Below are 25122 nucleotides of genomic sequence, written 5' to 3'. Positions count from 1 at the left end.
CAAGCAAATCTCTCTCACTAGTCACTAAAGCTTTGTGTGGAATTTGGGAGAGGATTTGATCTCTTGAGTGTGTCTAGAATTGAATGCCTAGCTCTTGTAAGTGGTTGGAAGTGTAAAAACTTGGATGCATTGAATGTGGGGTGGTTGGGGGTATTTATAGCCCCAACCACCAAACTAGCCGTTTGGTGGGGCTGACTGTCGTATGGTGCACCGGACAGTCCGGTGCACACCGGACATGTCCAGTGCGCCAGCCACGTCACCAAAGCCGTTGGGTTCCGACCGTTGGAGCTCTGTCTTCTGGGCCCGCCTGGATGTCCGGTGGCGCACCGGACATGTACTGTAGAGTGTCCGGGGCGCCAGTATGGGCGTGCCTGACTTCTGCGCGCGCTGGCGCGCATTCAATGCGCTGCAGGTAGCCGTTGGCGCCGAAGTATCCGTTGCTTCATTGTCACACCGGACAGTCCAGTGTACACCGGACATGTCCGGTGAATTATAGCGGACTAGCCGTTGCGAATTCCCAAAGCTGGCGAGTTCCAGAGGCGCTCTTCCTTGGAGCACCGGACATTGTCCGGTGTACACCGGACAGTCCGGTGATTTATAGCGGAGCGCCTCTAGATTTTCTCGAAGGTGACGAGTTCGACTTGGAGTCCTCTGGTGCACCGGACACTGTCCGGTGGCACACCGGACAGTCCGGTGCGCCAGACCAGATGTGCCTTCGGTTGTCCCTTTGCTCTTTTGTTGAACCCAATACTTGGTCTTTTTATTGGCTAAGTATGAACCTTTGACACCTGTATAACTTATACACTAGAGCAAACTAGTTAGTCCAATTATTTGTGTTGGGCAATTCAACCACCAAAATCAATTAGAAAATAGGTGTAAGCCTAATTCCCTTTCACACCTCCAACCCAAGTTCGAGCGATGATTCAAAGGGATCATCCCATCGACCAGATTTTGGGTGACATTAGCAAGGGAGTAACTACTCGGTCTTGTTTAGTTAATTTTTGTGAGCATTACTCTTTTGTCTCTTCTATTGAGCCTTTCAGGGTAGAGGAGGCCTTGCTAGATCCAGACTGGGTGTTGGCCATGCAGAAGGAGCTCAACAACTTCAAGAGAAATGAAGTTTGGACACTGGTGCCTCGTCCCAAGCAAAATGTTGTGGGAACCAAGTGGGTGTTCCGCAACAAACAAGACGAGCACGGGGTGGTGACAAGGAACAAGGCACGACTTGTGGCAAAAGGTTATGCCCAAGTCGCAGGTTTGGACTTTGAGGAGACTTTTGCTCCTGTGGCTAGGCTAGAGTCAATTCGCATATTGTTAGCCTATGCCGCTCACCATTCTTTCAGGTTGTTCCAAATGGATGTGAAGAGCGCCTTCCTCAATGGGCCAATCAAGGAAGAGGTGTACATGGAGCAACCCCCTGGCTTCGAGGATGAACGGTACCCCGACCACGTGTGTAAGCTCTCTAAGGCGCTCTATGGACTTAAGCAAGCCCCAAGAGCATGGTATGAATGCCTTAGAGACTTTTTAATTGCTAATGCTTTCAAGGTTGGGAAAGCCAATCCAACTCTTTTTACTAAGACATGTGATGGTGATCTTTTTGTGTGCCAAATATATGTCGATGACATAATATTTGGCTCTACTAACCAAAAGTCTTATGAAGAGTTTAGCAGGGTGATGACTCAAAAGTTCAAGATGTCGATGATGGGCGAGTTAAGCTACTTCCTTGGGTTCCAAGTGAAGCAACTCAAGGATGGGACCTTCATCTCCCAAACAAAGTACACGCAAGACTTGATCAAGAGGTTTGGGATGAAGGACGCCAAGCTCGCAAAGACTTCAATGGGAACCGACGGACACACCGACCTCAACAAAGGAGGTAAGTCCGTTGATCAAAAGGCATACCGGTCTATGATAGGGTCTTTACTTTATTTATGTGCTAGTAGACCGGATATTATGCTTAGTGTATGCATGTGTGCTAGATTTCAATCTGATCCAAGGGAGTGTCACTTAGTGGCAGTGAAGCGAATACTTAGATATTTAGTCGCTACGCCTTGCTTCGGGATCTGGTATCCGAAGGGGTCTACCTTTGACTTGATTGGATATTCAGACTCCGATTATGCTGGATGTAAGGTCGATAGGAAGAGTACATCGGGGACGTGCCAATTCTTAGGAAGGTCCCTGGTGTCGTGGAGTTCTAAGAAACAAACCTCTGTTGCCCTATCCACCGCTGAGGTCGAGTACGTTGCCGCAGGACAGTGTTGCGCGCAACTACTTTGGATGAGGCAAACCCTCAGGGACTTTGGCTACAATTTGAGCAAAGTCCCACTCCTATGTGATAATGAGAGTGTTATCCGAATGGCGGATAATCCTGTTGAACACAGCCGCACAAAGCACATAGACATCCGGCATCACTTTTTAAGAGACCACCAGCAAAAGGGGGATATCGAAGTGTTTCATGTTAGCACCGAGAACCAGCTAGCCGATATCTTTACCAAGCCTCTAGATGAGAAGACCTTTTGCAGGCTGCGTAGTGAGCTAAATGTCTTAGATTCGCGGAACTTGGATTGATTTATAGCATACATGTGTTTCATGCTTTGATCTTGTTCCTTTAAGCATTTTGTTGTTTATTTATGGTGCTCAAGTTGTACAAACATTCCCCGGACCTTACAAGTCCATTTGCAAGTGATGCACAAATTTAGGGGGAGATGTGCTACAACTTGACCCTTTGAGACTAACTGTGTACTTGAGTTTGCTTATTTTAGTCCCAAAGGAGTTTTGAAAGGGAAAAGGTGGACTTGGACCATGCAAGACTTCCACTGCACTCCGATGAAAGAGTAACTTATTCCAAGTTCATCTATGTACTCTTATTGCCTTTTTACTCTTAGTTGAAGATTTTGGTGAGGCAATGGGGTTAAAGGGCCAAAATTGATCCTGTTTTGGTGCTTGATGCCAAAGGGGGAGAAAATAAGGGCCAAAGCAAGAAATGGATCAGCTACCACTTGTGAATTTTGAAAATAGTAGAGTTAGAGTTTTTTTGTTTGTCAAAATACTCTTGTTTGCTTCTTATTGTCAAAAGTTGGTCTCTTGTGGGGAGAAGGCTTAATTATGGGAAAAGGGGGAGTTTTTGAATCCTTGATCAATTTCTCGTGAAATATCTCTCTTTATGTTTCAACAAGTGTGTTTGACTTAGAGATAGGAAATTGAGTTTGATTTGCAAAAACAAACCAAGTGGTGGCAAAGAATGATCCATATATGCCTAATTTGAATCAAAACAATTTTGAGTTCTTATTTGAATTAATTTTGCACTTATTCTACTTGCTTTATGTTGTGTTGGCATAAATCACCAAAAAGGGGGAGATTGAAAGGGAAATGTGTCTTTGGGCCATTTCTAAGTATTTTGGTGATTTAGTGTCCAACACAAGTGCCTAAGTGTTAAATGGTGGACAAAGTACAAATCAAGTATAAAGGTATGTTTCTCAGACTTAGTACATTATTTTAGAGACTAATGTATTGTGTCTAAGTGCTAGAAACAGGAAAAATCAACTTGAAATTAAAGATGGCTTTGTTCAGCCAAAGTCAGCTCTGTCTGGGTGCACCGGACAGTGTCCGGTGCGCCAGGCTGGCTCAGGCGAACTTGCTGCTCTCGGGAAGTGATTAACGGCGTACGACTATAATTCACCGGACTGTCCGGTGTGCATCGGACTGTCCGGTGTGCACCGGACTGTCCGGTGAGCCAACAGTCGGCCGGGCCAACGGTCGGCCGCGCGATCCGCGCGAGACACGTGACCGAGCCAATGGTTGGAAGGGGGCACCGGACTGTCCGGTGCGCCAACGGCTCGAAATCTGCAACGGTCGGCTTAGCCAAAGAAGGAAAGAAATCCGCACCGGACAGTGTCCGGTGGTGCACCGGACTGTCCGGTGCGCCAGGCGACAGAAGGCAAGAATTGCCTTCCTGGAATGCACTCAACGGCTCCTAGCTGCCTTGGGGCTATAAAAGGGACCCCTAGGCGCATGGAGGAGCACACCAAGCATTCTCTAAGCATTCCTAAGCACCAAGACTTCGACTCCGCGCATTTGATTCGTTGTGATAGCAACTAGAGCTTTATTTGAGTTGTGAACTCGCCGGGTTGTGTTGTGAGCTCTTTTTGTGACTTGTGTGCGTGTGGATACTCTGATTTCGTGTCTTGTGTGTGTTGCTCATCCCTCCCTTACTCCGTGCTTCTTTGTGAACATCAAAGTGTAAGGGCGAGAGGCTCCAAGTTGTGGAGATTCCTCGCAAGCGGGATAAAGTAAAGTGAAAGCAAAACACCGTGGTATTAAAGTGGGTCTTTGGACCGCTTGAAAGGGGTTGATTGCAACCCTCGTCCGTTGGGACGCCACAACGTGGAGTAGGCAAGTGTTGGACTTGGCCGAACCACGGGATAAACCACTGTGCCATCTCTGTGTTGATCTCTTTGTGGTTATCGTGTTGTGCAAGTTCTCCTCTCTAGCCACTTGGCTTATTCGTGCTAACTCCTAATCAAGTTTTGTGGATTAAGTTTCAAGTTTTTACAGGATCACCTATTCAGCCCCCCCTATAGGTGCTCTCAGTTAGGCAACATCAAAATTTTGTTTTAGTTTTAAACTTTTATTAGAAGGATTACCTTGACTGAGTTCGGCACAAGACCCTTGTATAGAGCACCAACTCCATGGCGAACAGTCTTCCTGAATGCATCGATCATGCCATTGTACTGGAGTGCTTATTTGACTTGCCCAATAACAATAGAGTCAGCATGGCTCCAACCAACCATATGCATTCTTGTACTGATGACATCAAGAGGGTATGCAACAGTCTGGCCAATGGTTCCAGCCATAGCTCCGCACTCAAGCCTTGTAACTACGTGAATCTCGTTGTCATTTGCAAGGCCAAATGAATTTGTCTAGATTAGCTAGTCTTTGAGGGACTCGTATACAACAAAGTTGAGACCAACCATATAGAACCTTTATAAAGATAACCAACCAAAAAGTGATAAGTAGTTATTAGAGAAGATTTTTCAGAAATTGGGCAATGTAGATATCAGAAGAAAATTTCATCAATGTTAGAAAAGATAAATGTGGTTGAATCGTGTTTGTTGCGGCTAGTCTTCATGTTTTTGTCACACTTGTCTGCAATTTCTAGGAAAATTACTTTCATATTTTGTGGAGTCTTTAGTCGCTAAACAAAACAAACATGACATAGCAGAGAATAAGCTTTCAAAACCAGGAGACAAGGATATGTAGAGACACTGGCTAAAATTTCAAATAGTTTGGTCGTAATACCTTTTTGTGAACACTGTAGAACCCACTATACTGAACTATTGCGCCCAAGAAGGAATCAATCAAACTTCCACATAGGTCGGCAACTGTGCCAAGGGTATAGCTAGCAGCTGGCTCCATAATACATCAGGAGCACTTTGAGTGGTGAAAAATCCTATCAGCACAAATGCAAGCCCAATCGAGAATCCAGCTGCTGCTGCAAGAAGCCCATCTATGGTTACACCACCAATGGTAGCCTGCCGCACTCTGAACAAATCAAAAGGAAACAGTGAAAAATTATATGTTTGCTAATGATTTGTTCAATCATAAAAAAGACTTAACAACACCTTGAATGTTGTGATAATTCGTGGCTCAGCTTTACAAAGAATGTCGAGCTCAGATGACCATGTATCTCCATTGCAACAAGCATAATGTCCGATAACACCATCAATAAGAGCAGTAACAAGAGTTGACTCTTTTGAATCCAAACACCTATCCATCCCTCCGATGACTAATGCTATCGACACAACCGAGATACTTGCAATACCGCTATTTGACAAAACTTGCTTCCTGCCAATAAGAGTGGGTTGCACCTGCATTAGAAAGATTCAAAAGGAAACTTTCTGAAATCCAAACATATCCAGCTAAGCAATAATGTCAATATTTTCAGAATTAGAAAGCTCACAAAAATAGGCACAATGGTTGCAACTCATTTACATCCACTGTCATGTGGGAGTGGGACCAAGTCTACCAGCAATGGCTCACGGCATGGCGTCGCGCCTATGAACAAGGCTTGGTATAGGAAAAGTGAATTTAGGTTTAAATTCTTGATTGGTAATCAATTGCAAGTAACATATATTTAATTTCCCTCTTTCTATCTCCATCATCACTGGTAGGCTTGCTCAACAATCAACATGAAATCCAGACCAAGAGCTTTTATTTTCAGAAAAAAGACTCTAAATCTAAGAAGAATGGGTAAATATGGGCGGAGGATAATCTCACATCAAAACAAATTGTTCATTGTTTATTATTTTCTGTATTCTAGCAACCTATGAATAAAAGTGAGCAAAATGTAACAATCAATGGCATAGCTCATGAACTAAAGAAAGTAGGCATGCTGACAAAAATATTAACTACATCACTGTATAGAAAGGCATACAGACCATATTTTATTAGACAGTGGGCATGATATCTCCTTAACACAAGAAAGGCAGTTGAATTCAAATTGAGGGTCATCATCCTTCCACTTATAAAAAGTTAGCTCATCTAGTAATTTTATGGCTGCACAATGCATATGAAGCCCTTGGTTTCTCCTCTCACAAAAAATTATAAAATCACTACTCGATATAGGAAATAATCAAACAAAACTCCCACCACATACTCTGAGAATCTGTAATGATAGCAGCAGAGTTTCAATGATTATAATTGTTTGTCTAAATGCAAGAACTACTAAAAGGGATAGGTATAAAACTAACTATGTATGACATACCTTGCAAGCACTTCTTTGTGACAATGACCACAAAACATGGTGGATCTTTTTTTGCTTTGGAATAACCTATTCTACATATGAAATACGAAATACCTTTCATAAATAGTCTTTTCTAAGTCTACAAAAGCACCACCACATATAAAAAGAATATTTGTCATGTCTATCTGCAGTATGATGATTCATGACATTCTGCTACAGGTTTGTCACCCTGAACAGTGAAAGACCATGCAACATTTACAATGAACCAATGCCTATAATATCTAAGCAAGTACAGAGTTGCAAACGTACTCTATGCCCGGAAACACAAGGTATCCAAGCAATTTAGACAAAATAAGGAGCCTGGTTAAATACCACCTTGCCCCTACTTATTAGGACAAATGGAGTAGTTCAGATGTTATTTTCCTAAGTTATTGGCTGGATGTTTTGGGTGACACCAAGTTCAAAAGGAATCTCAATATTTGCTACCAGAAAAAAGACAGAGGAAAGAGAGGGTTGAGTGAGGATCCAGAATACCTTGTATTTTGGTACAAATTTTGAACACTAAATAGAAAAGAGCATAGGTATTATATATGCCACTATGCCAGTAACAAACAAGTTCCTCGAAGTCTAGAAGCAGTTGATCTGGTTTTGCCCTTTTTTGTTTCGGCAGTTGGTGCAGAGCACTCTTAAGATATTGTGAGAAAATTGGCATGTGTATGGGAAGGAAATGCATAAAAGAATAGAAATGAACAAAAAAAATATAATAATTAGAAAAGGACTCAACTTGCGTACCAGTGAGCTATAGAATTATTTAGTCATAAATATGAGAGCTTATAAAACAACACCATACTTTCGTTTTGAAGGATACCAGTGAGTTATAGAGGCACCATCAGCTAGAAACCCATCATCCTGTTTGAAGGATGATGCTACTCTCAAGCCCACTGATCTCACCCTAGTGCTGTTTGAATTTGTAGCGAAGAGTTGGCGGGTCGATGCCTTTGTCTTCTTGGACACATTCCCACCCTTTCAAGAACTGGACTCTGCATTATCACAAACAGGCGATCAGAAAGCAAAAATCATTCTAAAACACTAAAATGAGCATGGTCTTATGAATGAATATTAGAATTATTGCGAAAAAAACTCTAGTTCAGTTCATGGAGCCATAAGAAACTAAAACTCATAGCTGACAAGTCACATATTTTTTATTTGACTAAACGGATTTATGGATGAAGTAGTGGTTACCAAAGTTTTGGATCCTAACCTTTTTTTTATCTCCTTCCAACAAAAATAATTCATTGATTATTTCATCCATGCACCTGCAGGCGCCTGGAGATATGTCCCGGATCCTCCTTAACTTGAAACCCAACACTCTTTAGCGAGCTGGTAACACCATGCTGAATAGTGAGCAGATGGCAGGCACCTCTAGCTGCAGGCCAAGAAAGCTTAAATGAGAAACTCGCCAATCACAACAACACAATATGTAGCAATCATCAATTTGGTGTAACATATTTGTTTCTTCTTCTCCTCCAATCCAGAATGAGATCCCCATCCTCATCCATGACGACTGCGTCAGGCGAATCACCTCCTCAACAGAGTAAATCATGTTACCCCAACGAGAAACTCAACACATACGCACCAAACTAACCTCTACATCATCAACACGAGATGAGGAGGCCAGAGACTTTGTCATCCCAGTTGTTACAACCCTCCCTGCAAGATTTGGGTATTTGTATAAGAGGTATGAAACCATATTGACATTGCACTCCCACACCCCACACCCTCAATGACTCTCCGAGAAGAGAATGCAAACACAATATGTAATGTATACTAAGTTACTAACTGCTTCCAGCAAATATAAAGCGCCCATAATAATTAAACTAAATTGATGAGTTGAAAGACACAAATGTACAAGAACTTCCACTTTTGAGACCAGTGCCTAGGGGCAGTGTCGGCGTTTCGAGACAGGGGGGTCCCTAAGCCGACGAGTGAGTGTGCTGCGTGCCCCAGCCCAGATGGGTCGAGCGCGTGGGCGAGCGCAAAGGGGGGAGAGGCGAGGCGGCCGGAGCCGAGCGTGAGAGAGGTGGAAGTCCCGCGGCCTTCGTGTTCGTCCCGCGCCCAGGTCAGGTGCGCTTGCAGTAGGGGGGTTACAAGCGTCCACGCGGGTAAGGGAAGCGAGCGGCCCCAAGAGAGCGCCTGTCCCGTCCTCGGTCCCGCGCGGCCAACCTTCTCTGAGAAGGCCCTGGTCCTTCCTTTTATAGTCGTAAGGAGAGGATCCAGGTGTACAATGGGGATGTAGCAGAGTGCTACGTGTCTAGCGGAGGGAGAGCTAGCGCCCTAGGTACATGCCAATGTGGCAGCCGGAGAGATCTGGGCACCCTGCTGGCGTGATGTCGTGGCTGTTGGAGGTGCGGCGGAGCCTGATGGAGGGACAGCTGTTGGAGCGGTCGAGTCCCTGCTGACGTTGTCCTGCTTCCGTAAGAGAGCTAGGGTCCGCCGTCGTCATAGAGCTTGTGGAGCGCCATCATTGCCCCTCTGGCGGAGCTGGCCGGATGAGACGCCGGTCTTGTTCTCCGTGACCCGAGTCGATTCGGGGTGGGATGATGATGGCGCCTCCTGTTGACGTGGCGGTCTGTGCCCTAGGCAGGGCGACGTGGGGTTTCCTCCGAAGCCGAGGTTGAGTCTGCCTTCTGTTGCCGTGGCCGAGCCCGAGCCAAGGGGTCGGTCGAGGCGGAAGTCGTTCGGTCGAGGCCAGGGCGGAGTCCGAGCCCTGGGGTCGGGCGAGGCGGAGTTTCGTCGTCTTCCGGGTCTTAGCCCGAGTCCGAGCCCTGGGGTCGGGCGGAGCGGAGTTCGCCGTCTTCCGGGTCTTAGCCCGAGTCCGAGCCCTGGGGTCGGGCGGAGCGGAGTTCGCCGTCTTCCGGGTCTTAGCCCGAGTCCGAGCCCTGGGGTCGGGCGGAGCGGAGTTCGCCGTCTTCCGGGTCTTAGCCCGAGTCCGAGCCCTGGGGTCGGGCGGAGCGGAGTTCGCCGTCTTCCGGGTCTTAGCCCGAGTCCGAGCCCTGGGGTCGGGCGGAGCGGAGTTCGCCGTGGCGCCTTTGGCGAGGCCTGACTGCCTGTCAGACTTACTCTGTCGAGTGGCGCTGCAGTCGGAGTGGCGCAGGCGGTGCTGTCCTTCTGTCAGACTGGCAAGTGGAGCGGTGGAGTGACGGCGGTCACCTCGGCTCTGCCGGAGGCGCGTGTCAGGATAGAGGTGTCAGGCCTCCTGTGCGTTAAATGCCCCTGCAATTTGGTCAGTCGGTGTGGTGATTTAGTCAAGGTTGCTTCTGAGCGAAGCCAAGGCCTTGGGCGAGCCGGTGATGTGTCCGCCATAAAAAGGGGGCCTCGGGTGAGACGGAAGTCTCTCGAGGTCGGCTGCCTTCGGCCGAGGCTAGGCTCGGGTGAAGCGTGATCGAGTCACTCGTGTGGACTGATCCCTGACTTAATCGTGCCCATCAGGCCTTCTCAGCTTTATGCTGATGGGGGTTACCAGCTGAGAATTAGGCGTCTTGAGGGTACCCCTAATTATGGTCCCCGACAGTAGCCCCCGAGCCTCGAAGGGAGTGTTAGCACTCGCTTGGAGGCTTTTGTCGCACTTTTTTGCAAGGGGACCAGCCTTTCTCGGTTGCATTTCGTTCCGGTGGGTGCGCGCGAGCGCACCCGCCGGGTGTAGCCCCCGAGGCCTCGGAGGAGTGGTTACACTCCTTCGAGGTCTTAATACTTTGGCTGGTCTGGTCGTTCCCTCATGCGAACTGGCCGTAGCCCGGGTGCACGGTCGGGGCCCAAGCTCTCGGGCTGGTATGTTGACGCTGTCAACGATTTGGCCGGAGCCGGTTTTTGCGAGAGCAGCCCCCGAGCCTCTGCACAGGGCGAGAGGACGATCAGGGACAGACTCGGCTTTTTACATACGCCCCTACGTCGCCTTTCCGCAAGGAGGAGGGGGGGAGTACGCCATGTTTCCCTCGATGGGCACCGAACATGGTGTCTCCGGTGAGCTGCAAGCGGGTAATCCGAGTGGACGTCCGTGCCCCGTTCGTTGGGGGTCGGCTAGGGGCCCAGAGGCACGCCCAAAAGTACCTGCGGGTGATTTGCCGGACCCGGTCCCCTGGCGACGGGGTCCGAGGGCTCGATGCCTCCCTCCGATGGGATTCCGTTACAAGATCGTTCCCTCTGGTCTCGGAAATGTCCTAGGGTACCTCGGGAGCGCAGCCCGAGCCTCGGTTATGTATCGAACGTACCCCTGGTCATCCCTCGCTCGATGTCTGAGGCGACTGTGAACCCTTCGGGGGCCAGCCTTCGAACCCCTGATCAGTAATGGGCGCGGAGCCCGAGTAGCCTGAGGCGGCCATGGAGCCCTTCGGGGGGCTGGCCTTCGAACCCCTGACCAGTAGTGGGTGTCGGGCCCACGCGATCTGAGGCGACTGTTGAACCCTCGGGGGGCCAGCCTTCGAACCCCTGATCAGTAATGGGGGGCTTGGAGCCCGGTTCCTTCGCGGAGAAGGATCCCTTTCGGGGTATCCCCCTTTCCCGGTCCCTGTTGCAAGAGATAGAGAAAGAGGAAAACGGAAAAGGATACGAAATCGGACGACGTGGCGTACCTTTTCTGACGCGGTTATTACGGCGAAGGTGAAGCGTCGTGCGCTCCTCCTGCCAGAAGCGCCGCGTGTCTCGCCGCGGAGTTAATGCGACGGGGTGAGTGGTTGGCGGGGCGGCCGTTGCGCGCGTGCGATCCGTTCGAGGAATGGGTCACGGGTGCACCGTCTTCACACCGTGAGAGGAGGCTCCCTTGCTGTCTCAGGATGGGACGTGAGCCTGGCTGACGACGTGACTGCTGTGCCCGCCCGCCTGTCACCGCTATTACTGCCGGCCCACTTTCGGTCGCTTTGACCGACGCGCCAGTCTGGCGCTGTTGGGTCGCCTCGAGTCGTGGCATAGGCTTCGCAACCGAAGGGGCGCGATGGTGGCACAAGTGGCGGTGCGGTTGCTTGCATGCAGCAACTGGCGCGCCGGTTGCTCGACGCGTGGGCCTGGGTTCCAGGCTGGCGTGTCAGGAGTCGGAGAAGCGCGTCCATCTGGCGCGGTTGCATGCCGCCTGCATGGCTGCCCGCCCCTTCTGCCCGTTGGTCTGGGCGAAAATGGGGGGTCGCCTGTAACCGCTGGACGGTCGTGCGCACCATGCGTGGCGGTTTGGCTTCTTCTGCCCTGAGCCGGCTTGCGTGACATGCGGGACCCAGCCCCCGAGTCGCAGGGGAGGGCCTTGGAGCGTGTTGGAGAAGACTCGGTCCGCGGCGCTTGGGGGCGCACGTAGGGGGAGTTGCCTTTAAAAGGAGGGAGGCTCCCTTCGTAAGGCAACCATGTCTTCTTCCTCCCTTAAGCGTCGGGTCTTCCCGTCTTCCAAGCCCCCGGATGGGGGGTATCCGCCGTCTTTCCGCCTCCTCGTTGGAGGAACGCAACTCCATGGGAGCTGGTACCTCTCAGCCATCGTTCGGCTTCAAGGATTTTCATCAGGCAGCCTGGTTGCTCCCTCCCGCCGGTGGCCACCCAAGACGGTGGCCTCCAGCTCCTGGATGGGGGGAGACAGACCAGGCTGCGGTCCCGCCCTCAGCGTCGGGTGCGTTCGTCATCCTCGCTGGGGCGGGGGCCGAGGCGAGCCGGGGCTCTACCTCGCATGCGGGTCGGCGAAACACCTCCTCTTCCAGCTTCTGGTGGTGGCAATCGTCCTCCCGCGCTGCGACGGAGTCGTCCTCCAGTCATGCCGGGGAAGGCGAACTGTTGCTGTCCAGCTAGGATGCAACATTCCGTCTTCCCCCTCGCATTCGGGGCGAGGACGGCAGCGAGGATCTACTGGAGCGCTTGGGGGCGGCCCGCTCTTTGGCTTTGATGGCTTGTTCGCATCCCTTGAGTGGGACCGCGAACAAGAGCCTTCCGTTTGTAATGGCACTTCGAATGCCAGTGAGTTCGTTCATTGTGGCTGTCGAGGCCTGAACGTGTATGTAATTTCGGCACTGAGCCGTGTTTTTTCCTCATTTTCGAGCACTAGGTCTCGCCTGTTTGATTATCTGAACCGCTTTACCAAGCATGAGTTGCCCCGTGTCAAGGTGACGGGTGAGGTATCCGTATCCCGGAGGCGTAGGAATCCCTCGGCCCGTTCGGCCTTGTTATGTGAGGCTCCTCTAGCTTAGTTGAAGAGACCCCTCGGTCGCCCTTCGGTGCATCGAGGCCGGGGGTAGCGATATCAGTATGAACAGAGGCGGAGTTGGCTCGAGAATGGGAACCTGGTTGGCCGGAGCCTAGCCGTGTTGTCCGTCAGCGGGGCCGACGCCGAAGTCGATCAGTCGAGGCCTCGGATCGGGCTGGCGCCCTTGGGAGCCGGTTGACCGAGGCCCCAGGGGTAACCGGTTGAGCCGCCTGCTCGGGCCGGATTCCCGGAGGAGCCCCTGGACCGCGGCGCCGCCCGAGGCTGGGTCGGGCTTTGCTGAAGACGTCGTCGATGCCGAGGGTGCTACAGCTCCCTTCGGCGTGAAGACCCGAGCCTGCAGGATCCGATCATCTTGTAGCGTGTGCTTCCTGCGGCCGCCGAGGCCAGAAGAAAACACCCTCGCTGCACTTGCGAAGCTGCGCCTTTTTTCCTCCTGTTTCGAGCATCTGGACTTCGTCGGTAACAGGGATGTTTGTGTGAGCAAGAGCTGCTTTTCGCGGAAGGGACGAGTGAGGTATCCGTATCCCAGAGGCGTGGAAATCCCTCGGCTCGGTCGGCCTTGCCGCTTACGCGTACTTTCACCCGTCCATGAGGCCCTGTCCCCGACTTAGTCGAGAAAGCTTGAAGGACTGCTTCGGCAGGAGAGCTTCCGAACGTGATGACTTGTTCGGTCCACGGAGTCGTTTTATCCGAGCGCAAGTTACTTATCGCAGAAGGGGACGAGTGAGGTATCCGTATCCCGGAGGCGTAGGAGTCCCTCGGCTCGGTCAGCCTTGGCTGCTTACGTGTACCTCGTCGTTTCCAGGATCCGCTTTCCGAAGTAGTCAAGAAGCACGAAAGAAATCCTGCTAAAAAGAGATCCTTTTTCGAGGAAAAATTCGACGCAGAGGGGGTCTCCCCCCTTTTAGCCCCCGAGGGAGGGTCGGGTTTTGCCGAGGCTAGGCCGACCCTTCCTTGACAACTAAACTTTGCGTAGGTGCGAGGTATATGAACAACTTGAAAACATCTTAAGGATAGAAGCGACGTAGCTGTTTGATGTTCCAAGCGTTGCCGTAGATCTCGCCTTGATTGCTGGCCAGCTTGTATGTTCCGGGCTTCAGAACTTTGGCGATGACGAATGGCCCTTCCCAGGGGGGCGTGAGCTTGTGCCTCCCTCGGGCGTCTTGTCGCAGCCGAAGCACCAGGTCGCCCACCTGGAGTTCTCGGGACCGGACCCCTCGGGCGTGGTAGCGTCGCAGGGACTGTTGGTACCGCGCCGAGTGTAGTAAGGCCCTGTCCCGAGCTTCCTCCAACTGGTCCAGCGATTCCTCTCGGCTGGCTTGGTTGCTTTGTTTGGTGTAGGCCCTCGCCCTTGGGGAGCCGTATTCCAGGTCAGTGGGCAAGATAGCTTCAGCCCCGTAGACCAGGAAAAACGGCGTGAAGCCCGTGGCACGACTCGGCGTCGTCCTTAGGCTCCAGACCACCGAGGGGAGTTCCTTCATCCATCGCCTGCCGAACTTGTTGAGGTCGTTGTAGATCCGGGGCTTGAGCCCTTGTAGAATCATGCCGTTGGCACGCTCTACCTGCCCATTCGACATGGGATGAGCCACGGCGGCCCAGTCCACCCGGATATGGTGATCTTCGCAAAAATCCAAGAATTTTTTGCCGGTGAACTGGGTGCCGTTGTCGGTGATGATGGAGTTCGGGACCCCGAAGCGATGGATGATGTTGGTGAAGAATGCCACCGCCTGCTCGGACCTGATGCTGTTCAGGGGTCGGACCTCGATCCACTTGGAGAATTTGACGATGGCGACCAGCAGGTGCGTGTAGCCCCCGGGCGCCTTCTGCAAGGGACCGACGAGGTCCAGACCCCATACAGCGAAGGGCCAGGTGATGGGTATTGTCTGCAGAGCCTGAGCGGGCAGGTGTGTCCGCTTCGCATAGAATTGGCACCCTTCGCAGGTGCGGACAATTCTAGTGGCGTCAGCCACCGCCGTTGGCCAGTAGAAGCCTTGCCGGAAGGCATTTCCAACAAGGGCTCGGGGTGCTGCGTGGTGGCCGCAAGCCCCCGAGTGTACTTCTTGCAGCAGTTCCCGACCTTCGGCGATGGGGATGCATCGCTGGAGGATGCCCGAGGGGCTGCGATGGTAGAGTTCCTCTTCGTCGCCCAGCAAGACGAATGACTTGGCGCGTCGCGCTACCCGCCGAGCCTCAACTTGGTCGAGGGGTAGCTCTCCTCGACGGAGATATTGCAGGTATGGGGCCTGCCAATCTTGGTCTGGCGTGGCCCCGCTCTGCCCTTCCTCGACGTTCAACGCCCCGCCCTCGGGGGCCGAGGGTACCTCGGGCTGAGCCGAGGGTACCTTGGGCTGAGCCGAGGATACCTCGGGCTGAGCCGAGGGTACCTCGGGCTGAGCCGAGGGTACCTCAGGCTCGGGCGCGTCGTCGAGCTTGACGGAGGGTTGATGCAGATCCCGGGAGAAGACGTCCGGGGGACTGTCGTTCGCCCCGAGGCTATCTTGGCCAGCTCGTCTGCGGTTTCGTTGTAGCGCCGAGCGATGTGGTTGAGCTCGAGCCCGAAGAACTTGTCTTCCAGGCGCCGAACCTCGTCGCAGTAGGCCTCCATCTTCGGGTCGCGGCAGTGGGAGTTCTTCATGACTTGGTCGATGATGAGCCGCGAATCACCGCGGGCGTCGAGGCGTCTGACCCCTAGCTCGATGGCGATCCGCAATCCGTTGACCAGAGCTTCGTACTCGGCCACATTGTTGGACGCCGGGAAGTGGAGGCGCAGCACGTAGCGCAAGTGCTTTCCGAGGGGCGAGATGAAGAGAAGGCCCGCACCGGCCCCCGTCTTCATCAGCGACCCGTCGAAAAACATGGTCCAGAGCTCCGGTTGGATCGGAGTCGTTGGTAGTTGGGTGTCGACCCATTCAGCCACGAAATCCGCCAACACTTGGGACTTGATGGCCTTCCGAGGGGCGAACGAGATCGTTTCGCCCATGATCTCCACTGCCCACTTTGCGATCCTGCCCGAGGCCTCTCGGCACTGGATGATCTCCCCCAGGGGGAAGGATGACACCACAGTTACCGGATGGGACTCGAAGTAGTGTCGTAGCTTCCGCCTCGTCAGGATCACAGCATACAGCAGCTTTTGAACTTGTGGGTAGCGGATCTTAGTCTCGGACAGCACTTCGCTGATGAAGTAGACCGGCCTCTGAACGGGCAATGTATGCCCTTCCTCCTGCCTTTCGACCACAATCGCGGCGCTAACCACCTGAGTGGTCGCGGCGACGTAGACCAAGAGGGTTTCTCCGTCCGCCGGCGGCACCAAGACTGGCGCCTTTGTAAGGAGCGCCTTCAGGTTGCCGAGGGCTTCCTCGGCCTCAGGGGTCCAAACGAAACACTCGGCCTTCCTTAAGAGGCGGTACAGAGGCAGACCTCTTTCGCCGAGGCGTGAGATGAAGCGGCTCAGGGCCGCGAGGCATCCCATGACCCTCTGTACCCCTTTTAAGTCCTTGATGGGTCCCATGCTGGTGATGGCCGCAATCTTCTCCGGGTTGGCCTCGATGCCTCGCTCAGAGACGATGAACCCTAGGAGCATGCCTCGGGGCACCCCGAAGACACACTTCTCAGGATTAAGCTTGACTCCTTTCGCCTTGAGACACCGGAATGTCACTTCAAGGTCGGAGAGGAGGTTGGGAGCCTTCCGTGTCTTGACCACGATGTCATCGACGTAGGCCTCGACTGTGCGACCGATGTGTTCGCCGAACACATGGTTCATGCACCGCTGGTACGTCGCGCCTGCATTCCTCAGGTCGAACGGCATGGTGACGTAGCAGTACATGCCGAACGGCGTGATGAAAGAAGTCGCGAGCTGGTCGGACTCTTTCATCCGGATCTGGTGATACCACGAGTAGGCATCGAGGAAGGACAGGGTTTCGCACCCAGCAGTGGAATCCACGATTTGGTCGATGCGAGGCAGAGGGTAGGGAACCTTTGGACATGCTTTGTTGAGACCAGTGTAGTCTACACACATCCGCCATTTCCCCCCTTTCTTCCTCACAAGCACAGGGTTGGCAAGCCATTCGGGATGGAATACCTCTTTGATGAACCCTGCCGCCATTAGCTTGTGGATCTCTTCGCCAATCGCTCTGCGCTTCTCCTCGTCGAATCGGCGCAGAGGCTGCCTGACGGGTCGGGCTCCGGCCCGAATATCCAGCGAGTGCTCGGCGACATCCCTCGGTATGCCGGGCATGTCCGAGGGACTCCACGCAAAGACGTCAGCGTTTGCGCGGAGAAAGTCGACGAGCACTGCTTCCTATTTGGGGTCGAGCCCGGAACCGATCCGGATCTGCTTGGTGGTGTCGCCGCTGGGGTCGAGGGGGACGGCCTTGACCGTCTCCGCTGGCTCGAAGTTGCCGGCATGGCGCTTCACATCTGGGACCTCCTTGGAGAGGTTCTCCAGGTCGGCGATGAGGGCCTCGGACTCGGCGAGGGCCTCGGCGTACTCCACGCACTCCACGTCGCATTCGAACGCGTGTTTGTACGTGGGGCCGACGGTGATGACCCCGTTGGGGCCCGGCATCTTGAGCTTCAGGTAGGTGTAGTTGGGGACGGCCATGAACTTCGCGTAGCATGGCCTCCCTAACACGGCGTGGTAGGTTCCTCGGAACCCGACCACTTCGAACGTCAGGGTCTCCCTTCGGAAGTTGGAGGGTGTCCCAAAGCAGACTGGGAGGTCGAGTCGCCCGAGGGGCTGGACGCGCTTCCCAGGGATGATCCCGTGGAAGGGCGCAGCGCCTGCTCGGACGGAGGACGGATCGACGCGCAGAAGCTTGAGGGTCTCGGCGTAGATGATGTTGAGGCAGCTGCCCCCGTCCATCAGGACCTTGGTGAGCCTGACATCGCCGACAACGGGGTCGACGACGAGCGGGTATTTCCCCGGGCTCGGCACATGGTCGGGGTGGTCGGCCCGGTCGAAAGTGATGGGCTTGTCGGACCAGTCTAGGTAGACTGGCGCCACCACCTTCGCCGAGCAGACCTCCCGGCGCTCTTGCTTGCGGTGCCGAGCCGAGGTATTCGCCGCATGCCTTCCATAGATCATGAAGCAGTCGCGGACCTCGGGGAACCCCCCTGCTGGGTGTTCTTCGTTCTTGTCGTCGTCGTGGGCCCTGCCACCCTCGGCGGGTGGCCCGGCCCTATGGAAATGACGCCGAAGCATAACGCACTCCTCGAGGGTGTGCTTGACGGGCCCCTGATGGTAGGGGCACGGCTCCTTGAGCATCTTGTCGAAGAGGTTTGCACCTCCGGGGGGCTTCCGAGGGTTCTTATACTCGGCGGCGGCGACAAGGTCCGCGTCTGCGGCGTCGCGTTTCGATTGCGACTTCTTCTTGCCTTTCTTCTTGGCGCCGCGCGGAGCAGACGCCTCGGGAGCTTCTTCCGACGGGCGGCCCTGGGGCTGCTTGTCCTTTCGGAAGATAGCCTCGACCGCCTCCAGGCCGGAGGCGAACTTGGTGGCGATGTCCATCAGCTCGCTCGCCCTGGTGGGGGTTTTGCGACCCAGCTTGCTCACCAGGTCGCGGCAAGTGGTGCCGGCGAGGAACGCGCCGATGACATCCGAGTCGGTGATGTTGGGCAGCTCGGTGCGCTGCTTCGAGAATCGCCGGATGTAGTCCCGGAGCGACTCCCCCGGCTGTTGCCGGCAGCTTCGAAGGTCCCAGGAGTTCCCGGGGCGCACGTATGTGCCCTGGAAATTGCCAGCGAAGGCTTGGACCAAGTCGTCCCAGTTGGAAATCTGCCCCGGAGGCAGGTGCTCCAACCAGGCGCGAGCAGTGTCGGAGAGGAACAGGGGGAGGTTGCGGATGACGAGGTTGTCGTCGTCCGTTCCGCCCAGTTGACAGGCAAGGCGGTAGTCCGCGAGCCACAGTTCCGGTCTCGTTTCCCCCGAGTACTTTGTGATAGTAGTCGGGGGTCGGAACCGGGTCGGGAATGGCGCCCGTCGGATGGCCCGACTGAAGGCCTGCGGACCGGGTGGTTCGGGCGAAGGACTCCGATCCTCCCCGCTGTCGTAGCGCCCCCCACGCCTGGGGTGGTAGCCTCGGCGCACCCTTTCGTCGAGGTGAGCCCGACGGTCGCGTCGATGGTGCTCGTTGCCGAGGTGGCCCGGGGCCGCAGGCGCGGTGTTGCGCGTGCGCCCGGTGTAGACCGAGGCCTCCCGCATGAATCGGGAAGTCGCGGCATGAGGTTCCGAGGGATATCCTTGCCTCCGGGATGCAGTGCTCTCGGCCCGCCGGGCCGCAGCGCCTTCCAGGAGATTCTTGAGTTCTCCCTGGATTCGCCGCCCCTCGGTGGTTGACGGCTCCGGCATCGCGCGGATGAGCATCGCTGCGGTCGCCAGGTTCTAACCGACCCCGCTGGATGCGGGCGGCGGCCTGATCCTGACGTCGTTGGCGACGCGGTGCTGGAGACCTTGGGGCAGATGACGTATTTCTCCGGCCAGGGGTTGGCCCACCCATGCCTGTCCGGCGTCCCGACGGATCGGCTCAAGCGCCCCTGTTCCCTCGTTGAGCCTGGCCTGCGCCTCGCGGACTTGCTCGAGTTGTGGGTCGTAACCCCCCGCCGGAGCGGGGACCATAGCTAGCTCCCGTGGGATGTCGGCGCGAGGCACCGGCCTAGGGAGATCACCATCCTCCGGCATGCCAAGATGGTTGCCTTCGGTGGGATCCCCTAGCTCGATGTGGAAACATTCGCGGCTTGGGCCGCAGCTCTCGTCACCGAGGCTGCGGCTTCCGTCGGAACGGTCGGATAGACAGTAGTCACATGCGGTCACGAAGTCCCGCATGGCACTGGGGTTGCCATGTCCGGAGAAATCCCAACCGATGCTGGGATCGTCATCTTCCCCGGACCCGGAGGGCCCGTAGGTCGAGACGTCCATCAGTCGGTCCCAAGGCGACCGCATACAGAACCTCAGTGGGGTTGCACTCGCCTCAATGAGAGCGCCCGCCAAAACGAGGTCGTTTGGCGGGTTGAGGCCGAGTCGAAATGACGCAAGATGGGAGTTAGTCGTTACCTTTTGGTCGACGTGGAGCGACGTAGTCACATCGGGGACTGGTTGCGCCGTCATCTCTGGTTCGAGGGCGACGTCCTGCAGGCTTTCCGCGAGCACGCCGGCGTCGTCTTCTTGCTCGGGGTCAGCGTGCCGCGGGGGGACGGCGCTTGCCTCCGTCTCGAACGCGAGGTCGACGTCCGGCGTGCCTTCCGTCGGGGCGTCGGGGGCGTCGATTCGCTCGACGGCCGGCGAAGCGTGGCCTCCCGTCTGGCCTTGACGGCCCCGCCTCCTCCTCCGTTGGCGGGGGAGAGAACAGAGCGGGCCCGAATGTTGCTCTTCCACCACGCGGGGTAGACGTCGTCGATTCCGCCGCCGGCGGGCGGGTTGTCGGCCGCCATTGTCGTAGTCGCGCGGCGGTGGAAGAAGTGTCATGTCATAGCTGCCGTCGAAGGACATGAACTCAAGAGTCCCGAAACGAAGCACCGTCCCGGGCCGGAGAGGTTGCTGGAGACTGCCCATCTGGAGCTTGACGGGGAGCTGTTCGTCAGCACGCAGCAGGCCCCTACCTGGCGCGCCAACTGTCGGCGTTTCGAGACAGGGGGGTCCCTAAGCCGACGAGTGAGTGTGCTGCGTGCCCCAGCCCAGATGGGTCGAGCGCGTGGGCGAGCGCGAAGGGGGGAGAGGCGAGGCGGCCGGAGCCGAGCGTGAGAGAGGTGGAAGTCCCGCGGCCTTCGTGTTCGTCCCGCGCCCAGGTCAGGTGCGCTTGTAGTAGGGGGGTTACAAGCGTCCACGCGGGTGAGGGAAGCGAGCGGCCCCAAGAGAGCGCCTGTCCCGTCCTCGGTCCCGCGCGGCCAACCTTCTCTGAGAAGGCCCTGGTCCTTCCTTTTATAGTCGTAAGGAGAGGATCCAGGTGTACAATGGGGATGTAGCAGAGTGCTACGTGTCTAGCGGAGGGAGAGCTAGCGCCCTAGGTACATGCCAATGTGGCAGCCGGAGAGATCTGGGCACCCTGCTGGCGTGATGTCGTGGCTGTTGGAGGTGCGGCGGAGCCTGATGGAGGGACAGCTGTTGGAGCGGTCGAGTCCCTGCTGACGTTGTCCTGCTTCCGTAAGAGAGCTAGGGGCCGCCGTCGTCATAGAGCTTGTGGAGCGCCATCATTGCCCCTCTGGCGGAGCTGGCCGGATGAGACGCCGGTCTTGTTCTCCGTGACCCGAGTCGATTCGGGGTGGGATGATGATGGCGCCTCCTGTTGACGTGGCGGTCTGTGCCCTAGGCAGGGCGACGTGGGGTTTCCTCCAAAGCCGAGGTTGAGTCTGCCTTCTGTTGCCGTGGCCGAGCCCGAGCCAAGGGTTCGGTCGAGGCGGAAGTCGTTCGGCCGAGGCCAGGGCGGAGTCCGAGCCCTGGGGTCGGGCGAGGCGGAGTTTCGTCGTCTTCCGGGTCTTAGCCCGAGTCCGAGCCCTGGGGTCGGGCGGAGCGGAGTTCGCCGTCTTCCGGGTCTTAGCCCGAGTCCGAGCCCTGGGGTCGGGCGGAGCGGAGTTCGCCGTCTTCCGGGTCTTAGCCCGAGTCCGAGCCCTGGGGTCGGGCGGAGCGGAGTTCGCCGTCTTCCGGGTCTTAGCCCGAGTCCGAGCCCTGGGGTCGGGCGGAGCGGAGTTCGCCGTCTTCCGGGTCTTAGCCCGAGTCCGAGCCCTGGGGTCGGGCGGAGCGGAGTTCGCCGTGGCGCCTTTGGCGAGGCCTGACTGCCTGTCAGACTTACTCTGTCGAGTGGCGCTGCAGTCGGAGTGGCGCAGGCGGCGCTGTCCTTCTGTCAGACTGGCCAGTGGAGCGGTGGAGTGACGGCGGTCACCTCGGCTCTGCCGGAGGCGCGTGTCAGGATAGAGGTGTCAGGCCTCCTGTGCGTTAAATGCCCCTGCAATTTGGTCAGTCGGTGTGGTGATTTAGTCAAGGTTGCTTCTGAGCGAAGCCAAGGCCTTGGGCGAGCCGGTGATGTGTCCGCCATAAAAAGGGGGCCTCGGGCGAGACGGAAGTCTCTCGAGGTCGGCTGCCTTCGGCCGAGGCTAGGCTCGGGTGAAGCGTGATCGAGTCACTCGTGTGGACTGATCCCTGACTTAATCGTGCCCATCAGGCCTTCTCAGCTTTATGCTGATGGGGGTTACCAGCTGAGAATTAGGCGTCTTGAGGGTACCCCTAATTATGGTCCCCGACAGGCAGGTACTGTATTTCTGTATGCCTTGAGATATACAGGAAATTTTGGCTCTGTAGCAGTTGCATCCCAGACATAGAATTGAAAAAAAACATGAAACAGTTACCCCGAGAAACATTAGGCACTCATCAGCTCCTTCTTCATGTGCATCACAGTTAGTTGTCTCGTCCACATTTACCTCTTCAAGCTTTGATCAAAGTTTTAATGTCAATAATTAACTCTACTTTCTGTGGGTGATACCAGATATAAACAAGCATCAATTAATAATTAATAAGAAAGAATAAGGATGAAATGGTTCATTTGACAAAACTGATTTACTGTAACATAAAATTGTTATTGCGCCATGATACACAGGGTTGCTTTCAAGGAAAAAAATTGAAGAAAAAAAGGAAGATTTCTAGTACTACTTTGTTCCAGTGACTTCTAAATGATAGTTTCCTCATAATACCCAAGGTCATGTAGGAACCTGACTAAACTAAGCACCTTATGTTAACACAGTGAAAACAAAGCACTACTTCAAAAAAATCCAGCGCTTACAAAATGCCTGAATTCATAGGGATATATAGCATAATACAATGTCTATCAAAACATAGCACAACAACAAATGGTGAAATACTAAAATGCATCCTAGACAGGTACTGTAGTTATAAGTTTATTTCACAAGGTGGCGCAAACAATTGTGATAAATGCCCCAACCAGGCGCTCCTGCTGTGAGAGATGACTAAGGAGGTCATCGAACCTAGAGATATGCATCGTGTACTTCTTGATCTGCAGCAGCCACGCCAGCAGGGCGATCAGATTGCCGCAACTGTCGTTTCTTTTTTGGGTCGCTAATTTTGGTTCAATCTAGAAAGGGTGGCGCAAGAACAAACACATGGTGGGTTGTGAAATCCTACTAACCTTCTCCAGGAGGAGGTAGGAGCGGAGGAGGAAGAGCGTGCGATCGAGGTCCATCTGGTAGAGCGAGACCACCAGGTCGTCAACGCCGTCGTCGATGAAGTCATCGAGCGCCTCCTCCTGGGTGACACGACCCCAGGAGAGGGAGCCACGATCAGATCCAGAGCTGTGGGAGGAGTGGAGGAACGTGGTCAAGAAGACGGGGAGGGAGAAGAGCGTATGAGGTGCTGGATCTACTCGCGGACACGTAACGCGAGGGGCGAGTCAAAGCTGAGGATATCCGACGCGGCCTTCTCGTTGAGCCACGCTCGCTTGAGCAGATCGACGTCCGTGGCCGCCGCCTCCGCAGCAGAGTCACCATCGTCCCATGTGGTCTTGTACGCACGCAAGACACCAACCATCTCGAACTCGAGCTCGAAGTCGGGGTCCATGGCGGCGTGTGGATTGAGGAGCATGTAGAAGGGGTGCCAGCGAAGTCGGTTGCCCTTGAGAAGGGGAGGTTGTGGACGACGATGAACTCGCGATGTATGGGGCCCACCTGTCGTAGATGTTGTCGGCGTAGATCCGAATCGGCCTGTCTGTGGGCACACCCCCTCGCTGCCGGTGGGGAGATCTCGGCGGTGGCTCGCGTGCCGCGCATGGTAGACGGGGATGTGGAAGGTGGAGAGCTGTTGCACCGCGCTTTATGGATCCACGGAAGGAGGGTGGTGGCGGGCGGGCGACGTACGAACCGTCGAGGTCGTCGTGCACGAGGAAGATGATGACTTCACCAAAAAACGAAATGCCCTAAGTTTCAGGGTGGAGGACGATAAAACTGAGATGGGCGACGGATGGCTTGCTTTTGACCTGTGGTCGTGGGCAACGAGGAGGAGGTGTGCTCGTGCGATGTTGATGTCGGCACGAGCGGCGAGGTCCATAGCATGACACTCGCGTCGATCTGGGGGCGGAGGTGGAGGTGAAAGAGGCACAAAAGATTCAGGCGTCTCCTTGACTACCGGCCGGTCGATCCACATTTAGGCGTGCGCTTCGCCGGTAACATCACGGGGTGGGCGACGAGGAGGAGCGTCGGGGTCAGGGGGCATCACTTGGGTGGGTGGGGTGATGGCGACGACGGCGGTGGCGTGGGCACATGCGAGCTAGGGTTTTTGGGTGAGAGAGGGTCGGAGGGAGGAAGGGGAAGCAGACAAGGGAGCGGGGCTGGTGGGCAGGATCGGGGAGCGGGGCTGATGGATGGAATCGACGGTTGAGATCGCAAAATGGTAGAACGGACGGTTGAGATCGCAGATTGGTAGAACGGATGTGAGGCAGGCTACCCTTGCAGTCTTAATAAGTAATATAGATTAATCCCTGAACATTCATCATACTTTCCTTCTTCGACTCTAAAAACCAAACAGATTGTTCTCTACACTCTCGCGGCCATACCTCCATAAGAGTGTTTGAATACACTAGAGCTAATAGTTAGTGGCTAAAATTAGTTGAAACATCCAAACACCCTAGCTAATAATTCATCTATTAGCTATTTTTGTTAAATTAGTTAATAGTTATTTGTTAGCTAGCTTCTTCCGCTAACAATTTTTAACAAAATAACCATTAGTTCTAGCGCGTTCTAACACCCCCTTAATTAGTTGCGAGTGACTACTCTGAATATACGTTTCTTACTCTTTTTTAGTTAGAATAATTTGGTAAATATTCGATAAGGTTCTTGAACCAAAAAAAATGTATCTGATCTTCTAAAATTTCTGAAGAAAAAAAAAACATAGAGGCATATTAGTTGTGTGATCTGAAATAGCGATCGTCAGCATTTATGCAAAGCCGAGCCCGTCAAATCACGATGGTTAATTAGATACATCAAACTGGCGACGCCATTATCGTCATGTGCAGATGCTCCAGATCGAGATCTGAGCGCCAGCCAAATACGCCGGAAACCACCCGAAAAATCCTAGCTGCAATTATAGGACATGTGCCAGAATGAATCATATATACATGTCGCGAGTGCAGGTACAGATGGTTCGTCCGGCTAGGTACGTACT

General features: G+C 54.4%; 1 pseudogene; it reads right to left on the bottom strand.

Moving 5' to 3' along the window:
- Positions 1–5265: 5265 nt before the first annotated feature.
- LOC103637210 (protein PGR-like) lies at positions 5266–23523 on the bottom strand (annotated as a pseudogene).
- Between the last annotated feature and the right edge of the window lie 1599 nt (positions 23524–25122).

Source organism: Zea mays, chromosome 8 (assembly GCF_902167145.1).
Source record: "Zea mays cultivar B73 chromosome 8, Zm-B73-REFERENCE-NAM-5.0, whole genome shotgun sequence".
NCBI classification, from domain to species: domain Eukaryota; kingdom Viridiplantae; phylum Streptophyta; class Magnoliopsida; order Poales; family Poaceae; genus Zea; species Zea mays.
This window is presented reverse-complemented; position numbering and strand designations above follow the sequence as displayed.